The 12,455-nt window shown below is 36.0% G+C and overlaps 1 pseudogene; it reads right to left on the bottom strand.

Annotated features, from left to right (window-relative positions):
• Positions 1-249: 249 nt before the first annotated feature.
• LOC105555155 overlaps positions 250-12,455 on the bottom strand; it is a 35,782-nt pseudogene continuing 23,576 nt past the window's right edge.

Below are 12,455 nucleotides of genomic sequence, written 5' to 3'. Positions count from 1 at the left end.
GTGCCCAGGGTAGCAGTACCACTTCACACTTTGGGCTTAGGCTGTGATCTACCAAAAAATAAATTAAAATCGTTAATATTTCTATTTAGGGAAATTCTCACAAGTAATCTTATAACAAGATCACTTTACTAATTAAAAAACTTCAAACATACTTAGCGAAAAAAACTAACAGATCAGGTTAACTACATGAGACTTTTCAGGGGAGAAAAGCCATATGAAAACAAAAAAAAAAATGAGAGGAGAGACAAACTACTCTTGACTATTAATCACTATCTCTCTATGATTATCTTTCTGATGAACATCATCTAGTTGCTGCTCAAGCCACGGGTTTTCACCTTGGAGTTGACATATCTTCTCTTCTACACAGTTCCACTTTCCAGTGGATTTACTCACCTTAGCTCCTGCATTTTGATACATCTTTTTCATTTATTTGCTGCTGTGTTTGGCTTAGGTAGTTTTCTACAGTTTCTGAAGACAGTGAATTTTTTCTGAGAGTATCTCTTGTCTTATGAAACTTGTCTTTTAAGGTATTGAATTTAATTTGCCTTTTAGAACGTTGTTGAGTAAGAAACTCATTCTTATCTTCTACTTTGGAAGTATCAGAACTCATTTTTACTTGTAGAGAAACGTCTTGTGTTCTCTCTAAAGGGAGTCTTAGGTTTCTTTCTGTTTTCACACTTTCACCGTGTTTACTTATAACAGCAGACAGTCTAGACTGATAAGATTCTATTTCAGCTTGCAGTCTTTCCTTGCTTTCTTTTTCCTTCAACGGTTTGGAATTGAGCCTTGTATTCTCAGTTTTGAGGTCACTAAGCTCTTGTTGATACTGGAATGCTGTTTTTATTATTTCCTCATTGAGTTTTATACTCTTTTCAAGGGCAGCATTTCTTTCTTTAACAATTTTAATGTCCTTACGATATTTACTTTCTTTTTCCAGGTTGTCATTTTTCATTGTGCATATTTCCTGCCTGAGTACAGCAATACTTGTCTTCAAAATGCAATTTTCATTCATCAGATCTTTCATTTCTTCTTGATTATGAAAATCCTAAGTAAAAGGAAAGAAAGTTTTAGCTAGTACCCAACGAAATAACATATCATGATTACCTCTGAAGTTAATAAATAACCTGCACATCCACACACTAACAAGGTTACTGTAAGTGGATGTAGAACTGGAGAAAAAGTTGAAGCAAAACTTTGAACCTTGGAGAGCATAAATTTCAAGAAGTTCAGAAATGTATTTAAAGTCAATTAATTTAGAAAAGTACACACACACACGCACGCACTCACGCACACCGGATATTTCACAGTATCAGAATTGGAAAAGCCTTTCCCTGAATGACAACAAACCCAAAAGCAGAAATTAAAGCGTTAACAAATTTGACTAAATTAAAATATATCCAAAAAATGGCATTTACATTTTGATAGCTAACCCATACACCACCCTATAGTAAGAACCTTAGTTCACACGTATTTGGACAGATAAAATTTCCCTAAGTTATTACAGTTCCATTTCACTGATAATATTCGACTGTAATTAGACTCTTTTAACACTTTTATCATCTGTTATAAGAATTACATTTTACTAACTCATAAATCTAGACCTTATACTAGTCACTCCTGTATACATTCATTGATGAACTCATCTAGTCACCCCAATTTTGAAAAAGAAAGGTTAAAAATACAAGCAAGCTACAGTGTTTTCCCCAGGACTTCTGACTCTGCTTCTAGTTTTCCAACAGATCACAGTGATTTCTGTGATGTAAATATATCAATACAAAAGACAGCTTTTATTTCAAGACACTCATCATAAATAAGATAAAATTTATAGAACTCTTCTTCGAATATCACGAGATTATTTGTGATTGAAATAATTTCTGTTTCTTCTTTTTCACATTAGGTGCAGTAATCAGTATGAAAGAGGGGAAAGTAAAAGGAACCATTTTACTGGGAACACAATTTTTACCACTAAGTATATATTATGGCATATTATTGTTTGCAAAAGCTCTTTGTAATAAAATAATTTTCTATGTGGATGTCAAGATTTATAATAAATATTAATAATTGTACCTGTAAGTGTCGTCATTCATTTTTAAAAATGAGACAACATTTCTGGTTTGTTTTCGACCTAAATCGTATATATGAAACCAAGTGGATATTATAAGCAAGACTGATAAAATGAAGTTTAAACTCTAGAATTTTTACCACAGATTGATTTACCTGATTTGGAGTACTTCTGAGAGTCTCCGGTTTCATCTCTTGTGATTGAACAGTTGGTTCAAGTTGTTTTGCTTCAACTTCTTTCTTACATGGTTTCTCTTTCCTTTCGAATTCTTCTCTACGCTTTTTTGTACAGCATATCAACATTTGTTTTTTCTTCATTTTCTTGCTTTAAGGTGCCTCTGCAGATCAAGACATTTATCTTAAAATTCATTTTGTTAAAAAATAAAAAGTTCATACTGTGATCTACCTCTTCATATGTTGCTTACTATCCTAATAACATTTCTATGTTCTGGACTATTTTTCCTTTCTAGTTCTCAGATATTTAATTTCTCACTTCAACATCTTCAGAAGAATGCATATACTTGAAAGGTAGTAAGGAGAGAATATTCTGCTAATGTTTCTGTTGCTAGTCACCCTAGTACATATTATAAAAAAGCATACTGGAGATTATTCAGGAAAGTTAGAAGTTCAAAATTAACTTTCTAATCATGCAGTCATAATTACTCCCGAATTTAAAAAGATCATTTACAATTAACTGATATTTTAAAGTTACTATTTACTGACAAGCATCAATTTGAATCTTTATGAAACATTGCAGGTATCTCCCCAAATGATTGACAGTGTAAGATGGCACCTTCAGATGTCTTTCACACAAACTCTGCAGATGACTGTAATCCAAAACTAGTCTAAAGAGTCTAACATCTCCACACTTTTCATATTTCTTTAATACCTTCAATTCACCCTATTACATCCATTTTATATATTTATTGGCCTATTGTTCATTATGTGCAATATATAATTAATACCCTTAATAAGTGTGTGTGTGTTTACACAAGTTAAGTTTTCCTGGGAAATCTAGTTCCAGAAGGAAGTTGTCGAGTTAAAGCGATGTCAGGTTATTTGAAATTTTGATACACAGCACTAAGTTACCCTTCAGAAATAATTTACCAATTTCATTTACCGACAGTGTATGAGAATGCCTTGTTCCTCACATTTGCCAACACTAGTAATTACCTTTTATATATCAGCATGACCTTAAAAAATGTATCTTATTTTAGGTTCATTTGCATTTTTCTGATGACCAGACAGGGCTAAATATCCCTGGTAATAGTATAAAACTTGTTAATCATAAAGAATATTAGTCCAAGTTTGAATTAGTTTATAGCACAATGACAATTATCTGCTGCTAAATACCGCTATAGGCGATCAGGCATGGTCGCTCACTCCTGTAAACAGCATTTTGTGAGGCCGAGGTGGGCAGAACACCTGAGATCAGGAGTTCGAGACCAGCCTGGCTAATGTGGTGAAACGCCATGTCTACTAAAAATACAAAATATTAGCCAGGCATACTGGCATATGCCTGCAGTCCCAGCTACTGTGGAGGCTGAGGCAGGAGAATCACTTGAACCCGGGAGGCAGAGGTTGCAGGGAACTGAGATCATACCATTCCACTCGAGCTTGGGCAACGAGAGAAATTCCATCTCAATACCAAAAAACAAAAAGAACAAACAAACAAACTATAGGCTTACCTATCATGCTCTTCCTTCAGCTTCTTGGGAAGCTGCTAAGGATATGTGTTCCTAATCATTGTTTGTTGGGTTAATCTGTCAGCAGCAGCAGAAAATGGACTATCACATAGTTTTTCTGATATTTGCATTTTTCACTTTTGTTTGTATTATTTCCTTCTTCGACATTTAATACAAGTAATATTTTTATTACTTTTAATAATTACTTTTTAAATAATAATCATTATTTTATTCAATAAAAGTAACTTTTTCCTTGATTATTTCACTTGATTCAGGTTAACTGTCACCATCTTCATCATAAAAATATTGTGTGCTTAATTTATCATTTTACATAATCATCATAATCATAAGATATTCTTACGATTTCATCATTGAAACTTTTTTAAAGTCTGCTTATTTCTGTTTGAGTGAAGAGAAGAATATTTCAAAATTTCAAAACGGGCACTTCTCCATTTCGTGCTTTTATTCCCATCCACTCTTTGCTGCCTGATACAAATTTTTATGCTATCTGACTGGCAGAAACAGAGAAATAAAAAGACACACACACAACATATGTCTTCTGTTTTTACCACCTGGATTTTACACGAAATAGCCAGATTAAGAGGCTGTGACCTTGTAGGGCCTCAGGAACAGAAAAGCAGCTTTCCCTTTTCTGCACAAAGCTATTCTTTTCCCCACTGCCTTTTATCTCTCGTTTTTTTCTTTTTTTCATTTGAATCCTGGGACATCAAAAAAGCAAAGGTATTCCTTGAACTATAGGAACAAAAGCTGCCACAACACAAAAAGCAGAGTGAAATTGCTGAGTTTCTAGGGCAGAATTCTGGAAAATGAGATGATTCCCAGATTTCACATTCAGTTACCACAAAAGTTTATAGATGGAAAACATATGGTACAGTTACCTACTTTAGCCCCATTATCTACTGATAACGGAAGTCAAACCAGCCAAGACATATTAAATGTTTCATCCAAAGCTCCCCTAGCATTTCATGGCATCAAATAACATGACACAATTCCATATTGCTGAATTACATAAAAGATCAATTTATCAAATTAGTCAGATATATTAAAAGTCTCTTAAGCAAAGCCATTTGATGCCTCAGAGGGTGGAAAAAGGCCTCATCTGCTTTACTTTGAATGAAGTAAACCTCCAGATTGTTGTCAATCGTTAGAACACAGGGTACAGAACTCAACTTTCTACTAAAGAGTCAAAGTGCTAATTTTTTGGCTGAGAAGTTATGCTTCTTACATGATAAAAATCATACATGTCACAACTTACCATACTTTATTAAACAACATACCATAAAGGTCTGATTCCACAGAAATATTGGAGAGTGGTAATTTTTTTAAATATGTGGAAGTATACATTTGTTTTCAAAAATATTTGAAATAACCGTGATGGGACTGTAAGTTCAAACAGTTTGAGCTAAGCAGATAAACTTGCATACATGTAAACACATTAAACAGACTCATTTGGCTGGGAATATTCATTCCAACTCTCAAGGCTAGATGTGTTTTTCTGGCTCTTCTGACTCATTTCTTGCTTCCCTCCCATTGTATTCTCATTCTATCATTAAAGAAATGTAATTCATATCTAAATGAATACAGAAAAAAGAATCTAGAATGTAGAGCTTGTTTCTTCAGCAATTTCTTTGTTTCTCTGGTTCAGAAGGTCACATGGTATATGGCTGAATTCGTTTCCCAGCTCATATGCCACTTGGAAGGCTGATAGTGAGATTTAGGTTGATTAATGAACAAATATTATGAGAACATTCTCCAGAACCCTTATTTAGATCGCAGAACTAATCTACTTTGACACATAATTACACATTTAGATAACCCCACTGAAACTGTACACGAGATTTTCTTGAATAGAAAATTAGACGGATCAAATAATCGATAAAGAGAGAAAAGAGAAGCAATAAGTGAACCTCTGTCTTTTGACGTGGAACTGTCTCTATCCCCAAAGCCAGGAACTCTACTTGTAGCTTGCCTACCTCATCCTTAAACCTTGGAATATCTTGCTGTAAGTCTTCTAGCTAGATACTTTTTATGTTCTCTCACTATGTGGTAGAGAATAACTCACATTTTATAATTCAAGATTCATGCTTTTGTAGTTATTAGCACTGGGATTGCCATATCGTGGCTTCTGGAACAAGCACTGTATTGGTTTTCTGTTTTTATACATATCTGTAACAGCAGATTTACTGTGGCTTTCTATCTGAATCATATGCTTCATTGCTTTGGGGTGTGTAAACCACAAATCAAAAAGACTTTCAGGATCTCTAGACGGAGGCCAATACCTAATGTCTAATTTCCAAAGAGTGATATTCGGGTTTATATTTTTTGCTATTTGCATGTCAAACTCTTAATCATCTTTCATTTCAATCATAATTACTGGGTTCCTTAATTTTTCCATTTCTTTATCATTACAAAAGTTTTCTTCATCTCTGTTAGAAACAAGCTATGTGTCTGGTTTGTTATCATTTTTATAGTCTGATTTATTTTCATTTAAATGAAGCTTAGAAGATGACTGGTAAGTATATTTCAGGGACCTGAAGTGTGAATAGAAGGAGAAGACATTTGACATGGGCTTCCTCTGTTCAGGTGCTGCCTGGAATGCCACAGAGTTAGACCCTCCAGATGTATCTTCCTCCTCACAACCTGGGACATGATTCATCAGATTAGAGGGAACCGCCTTTAAGTTCGTCCCTCTTTAGAGTTACTATGTAGGAGCTCTTCCTCAGGGCAAGCAGAAATTGTGGCGTTTTCAAAACTTTCACCAATATTCAGCTTGAACTTCTTTGTAATGAATTTTAAAGGAAGTACTGAACATACAGATACATTCCCTTTATCACAATTCCCACCAGGTTCTGGTTCTTGAGACTTTCTTTTTCCACAGGTGCAAAAGTTGAACACCAATTTTCTTGTTTTCTTTCTCAGATATATTTTCTGTCAGAGTGCATGTTTTAACATTAACTTTAATCACGTGTAAACCAAGAAATATTAGAAAATCATTAAATTTTAACTGTGAAACTTAATCTATGTGTTGCTACTCTTAAATGACAGGATCATAACTAAAAAGTGAAACAGAATTTGCCTTGGCTTAACATAGGAGAAAAACATGAACCGGCAAGCTGAACTCTCAGTGTTTGTTTGGACTAAACTTAATTCATTATGTGTTAAACCCATCAGAATTGAATTCAAAGATTATATGTGGAATTACAAAAGCTTCCTCTCTTGACAAGATTTTACCTCAGCATACCAAGAAGAGTGAGCCCCTACAGTGCATTTATATCTCTGAAGATTAGAGACTAGGCAAACACTAAATTATTAAGAGCCAAACTGAACACCACTAAGAAAGAGAAGCAAAATTTTAAATTCTAATTCATATGATATACTACCATAGTGCTATGTATCTAGAGAGATTTTCTGCTTGTATCCACTTCCAATCGAGTTTACATTCCACTAGTGATAGTGGACGGATTTTTAAAATTTTGGTAATATTACCACTTATTTATGTTGAAATAAAGTGATTGCTTGTACCCTGACACCAATGGTCCCATTCTGGAAGGTATAATTCTCTTAATAGGCAACTGGGTTGACTTTTATGACCCCATTCATTCCCTGAACACAGACACCAAAGTCAACTGACAACCACAAAACAGAAGAAATCCTCAAACTCGGCACTGGTGACCAGCAATATAAAACTGCAACATTTGAACCACTGGCAATGATGACTCCTTTAGCACTAGTTTAGCTCAATGACCATCATGGTTAAATTGTTCATAATTTCTATTCCTTAGTAATATGACTCAATATTTTATGTTACCTTCTGTATTGTGAGTAAGGATATAAAAATGAAAAAGCAAGATAATTCTGGAAATGTCTTGCCTTAATTCCAAGGGGAAAGAGAGCTATGAGTTACTACAGATGGTAGGAATATGTTAAGTTTCATAACTGGTTAACATGTTTTAAAAATTAAAAATAAAATTTTGATTTATTGGATTCGAAAGATGGATTCTAAAAGGTTGTGTCATTTGGACTATGCTTTGTTGCTAAAGCAAAAAAAAAAAAAAAAAGCTAATATGAAACCAGAAGCTTAAATATTTATATACCTGTGGTTGTTCTTTTCACTTCTTTCAAGCCTTTCTCACTCTTCCTCTGAAGCCACTAGTAAGCCTTGTTCTGTTGAAAAATTCGTAGGTTGAGTTTAAATGAACTAAGAACAGTTGAATACTCTAATCCTCATAAAAATAGAGAATAACATTTCTTTGTATTTTATATTTAAGAGTTTAAAGGAAGTTTAATGTTTACTGAAATATTTACTTATTTAAGAAATACTTTTAATTATCCAAAACTTCAACAAACCACTTAGGCAGACACTAGATATCACCAGGTTCAAGCCATGCACTGTCTCAGGGTCACTCACAAATTGTTCCACCCAACATAAATAAACAAAAGTGTTGGAAACAAAACAAAATTTTAAAATACAGTGAAAATATACAATGTAACACTTTACTGTACTTCCTAATAATATCTTTTTAACAAAACACTAACTGAGCTGGCAGTTACTAATAATTTGCAAAATCATTGCTGTTTATACATTAATTAGCGTGCACCCCATGTTTTTACATTGCAAATATTCTACTATTCTGAGAAATTTATTTTCATCTTTTAAGACCCAGAAAGTAGGCTGGGCATAATAGTTCGTATCTGTAATCCCAGCACTTTGGAAGGCCAAAAAGGGAGAATTGCTTGAGGTCAAGAGCTTAAGACAAGCCTAGGAACCACAGCTAAACCTTGACTCTACAAAAAATTACACAGGCATGGTGATATGTGCCTGTAGTCCCAGCTACTCAAGAAGTTTAGGTGAGAAGATCCCTTGAGCCTAGGAGTTTGAGGTTGCAGTGAGTCTCAGCCATGCCATTACACTCCACCCTGGGAGACAGAGTAAGAACTTGTCTCCAGCAACAGAAAAAGAAAAAAAAAAAAAAAAAAAAGGGCTCGAAACGCTATGTGAAGTCTTCCTTGATTCTAGCTATCTTGAGCCACATACACAGGTGTCTGCTTCTTGGGGCTCCCTTAGTACTCTGTCAATTTTTCTAGTGTCACTTTACCACCTGAACTGCACATCATGTCTTTAGATGTCCATCCCCTTTGCTGCTAGACTGCAGAAGACAATCTTTAGAATCATCTTTCTATAAACAGTCTTAACTTTGCTAAATCATTAGTTATTGAGTTCCTGTCAAGTGTTAGGCACTGGGGTATAAGGACGATAAATATACGCTGTGAGGGATGGCTTTCCTAAAGATCATGCATGAGCTGAGGCTTAGAGAGTGATGTTAGCCAGATTAAGTCAGGCAGAGGGCAGGAAAGGCGAGCACATGCCAGGCAGCAACAAGAGAGGGAGAGAAGCCTCCAAGAGCGTATCTATTTCTCTACAAAAGAGGAATGGTGAGGGGGGCATTACCTGCAGCTCAGTAATTCCAGAAAAAAAGACAGATGGGGAAAGGGCTACGGATGGAGATTTGGGCAGAAGTCGGTTTCTTTTTCTTTTCTTTTTTTGAGACATGGTCTTACTCTGTTTCCCAGACTGGAATGCAGTGGGGCATGATCTCGGCTCACCGCAACCCGGCCTCCCAGCTTCAAGCAGTTCTCCTGCCTCATCCTCCCAGATAGCTGAGATTACATGCACGTGCCAGTACTGCCTGCTAATGTTTGTATGTTTAGTAGAGATGGGGTTTCAGCATGTTGGCCAGGCTGGTCTCGAACTCCTGATCTCAAATGATCCACCCACCACAGCCTCCCAAGGTGCTGGGATTACAGACATGAGCCACCGTGCCCAACCCAGGAAGTACTTTCTGAAAGCCTTATATAAACCTTTAAGATGCTTGGACCTTAGGTATTCAGGAGTGGTTCACAGATCTCTTTGCATTCGAGATAATTAACTCTAAATACTGTGAGGGGCATAAAATTCTGAGGCATATAAATAAATGAACAAAGATAAAATATAAGGCAATGTTGCAAAGATGCTGCAGGCCTGAGGAGACGTTTTTAGAAATATTTAGAATGTAAGTATCAGTGCCCATTATAAGAATGAATTTTTATTGAATGAACACATGTGTATATCTGGGTCCCTGGAGAAATACATTCTGCTCATTACTTTACAAAAGTTATCAAATAAGAAGTAAAACATAAACTGTTTCAGTTACTTGTATTTACTTTATACTTTTTCTGTTTCAGTTTTACTGTGCCGAGAAAATGCATTTGGGTTTTGTGGCTGCAGCTGTTGTTCTTGTTGTTGCTGTTGTTGTTTGAGATGGAGTTTCATTCTTGCTGCCCAGGCTGAAGTGCAATGATGCGATCCCAGCTCTCCACAACCTCTGCCTCTCGGATTCAAGCTATTCTCCTGCCTCAGCCTGCCGAGTAAATGGGATTGCAGGCATGTGCCACCATGCCCAGCTACTTTTATATTTTTAGTAGAGATGGGTTACTCTAGGTTGCTCAGGATGGTCTCAAACTCCCAACCTCAGGTTATCTGCCCACCTCGGCCTCCCAAACTGCTGGGATTACAGGCACGAGCCACCACACCCGGCCACATTTGGGGATTTTGTTTTAAAAGTTCTGCTTCCTGGATCTACCAAGCTCATGAGATAACAGAAGCAAACAAGCCATTTGCATGGGTAAGAAACTTTGGATTTATGGCTTGTCATCACTACTCTAGAAGGTTATCATCATGTTTTGTACAACAAAATGTTAATTCTAGACATAAGGGGAAAAAGAAATTAAAACTATAGGGGTGAAAATATATTGCATAATTTATTACTATTGACATGATCATATGACTGATTAAGAGCACTGAATTTCACTTGTATGTAAAGTAGACCCCATAGTAGCTGCAGGTAATCAATAGACTGGGTGTTCTCGCGGAAATAAATTTGATGCTCGTGTGTTACCTTTAAGTGATACAGCTCTGCTGAAAACCCGTACTCCTAGTGCATGATCATCCATTACGACAAGGTGATGGAATGTGTGAGGACAGCTGAGGAGACACCACAAGGCAAATGCTCGATGGTTCCCATTAATATTGGGAAAATCAACATTATAATACAGAAAGCTATAGGCATTATTTAATATTTGGTTTTGGAAGGTATTTTCAGTGACGCTGCATATAGTTGTACTTAATAATTGCAAAATGGGAGATGTAAAAATAAATCAGAGCCACACTGTGTTTGAGTAGGAAATCTGTAGACATCTACATGGTTTTCCCATCCAGCCCCATGATACCCACGCTCCAATTTATGTTCAGTGGTAATCTCAATGAGATTCCTCTTTCTCCTCATTCTCTTTGTTATCTATATGTTGCCTTCCTTACAGGAAGAATACAAATGCTTTGCTAATAAGCATTCTGTTTGGTTATAGACTGCATAAGGGGAGTAAAGACAAACTACATTTGATCACAAAATGATTTTTTACAACTCAGAATTATGGTAGCATGAAGACAATTGAAGGAATCTAGAATAAAATTTTCTATGCTTCTTTCTCTTCTTTGCTCTCTTTCTACTCAAAAGCTGTGATTCACACAGGTAATGAAGAGTATAATTCCCTGATAGAAACACAGCTCCAAGATTAATCCTTTAACTATGAAGTTCGTGTGTCCAAAGTCTGTCGTTGCTGTCTGGTTTTTGAACACTTAGGGCGATAGATATGTATCATCATCGCACAGCTTCCCAAATTTTTGGAAAGTCTTACTATTGATGGTTCAAGTAGTAGATATATAATCTAAAATATCTGAAAATAAAGGTTTTATTTACTACGATGTAAATAGTAATGCAAATTGTACTAAAGTATAATGTTTACTTCTTCACTGAAGCAGCCATATTGACCTCTACCCCCACAAACACACTACTCCTTCAAGGTCTAATGTTACAAGTCCTGTAATTGCTATTAACTCAGACAAGTTTACTTAACTAGAGTCTCGCACTTTGTACTAAGCTTTTGTCATTTATTACAATTTACTCTGAATCACTCAATGATGTCTATTACATATTTTGCTTTCCATGAGAAATTAGTAATCTTATCAAATATTTTCTTATCTCTGAAGAGATAAGAAAATATTTGAATAACTTTGTGCATAAACACATTAAGGTTAAATAGCCTTGACATTATTGTGTGTTTTCGTGTACTAGAGACAAAATCTTCAAAAGATATTTTAATGAATATACATTAAATTAAAAACTACTTTCATTAAACTGAGATGATCTTTCCTCAATGCATGAATACCTTCAGAATTCATATGTTAAGCCTTAAATATAGACCATAGATTTGTATAAAATATAATAGCCTTAAAAATCTTCTTTGTTGCCGGCACAGCAGCTCCCATGTGTCATCCCAGCACATTGGAAAGCTGAGTTGGGCAGGTCACCTGCGGTCAGGAGTTGGAGAGCACCCTGGCCAACTTGGTGAAACCCCATCTCTAATAAAAATGGAAAAGTTGGCCGGGTGCGGTGGCTCAAGCCTGTAATCCCAGCACTTTGGGAGGCCGAGACGGGTGGATCACGAGGTCAGGGGATCCAGACCATCCTGGCTAACACGGTGAAACCCCGTCTCTACTGAAAAATACAAAAAACTAGCCGGGCGAGGTGGCGGGCGCCTGTAGTCCCAGCTACTCGGGAGGCTGAGACAGGAGAATGGCGTAAACCCGGGAGG

Source organism: Mandrillus leucophaeus, unplaced genomic scaffold, assembly GCF_000951045.1.
Source record: "Mandrillus leucophaeus isolate KB7577 unplaced genomic scaffold, Mleu.le_1.0 Scaffold671, whole genome shotgun sequence".
Taxonomy (NCBI): Eukaryota; Metazoa; Chordata; class Mammalia; order Primates; family Cercopithecidae; genus Mandrillus; species Mandrillus leucophaeus.
This window is presented reverse-complemented; position numbering and strand designations above follow the sequence as displayed.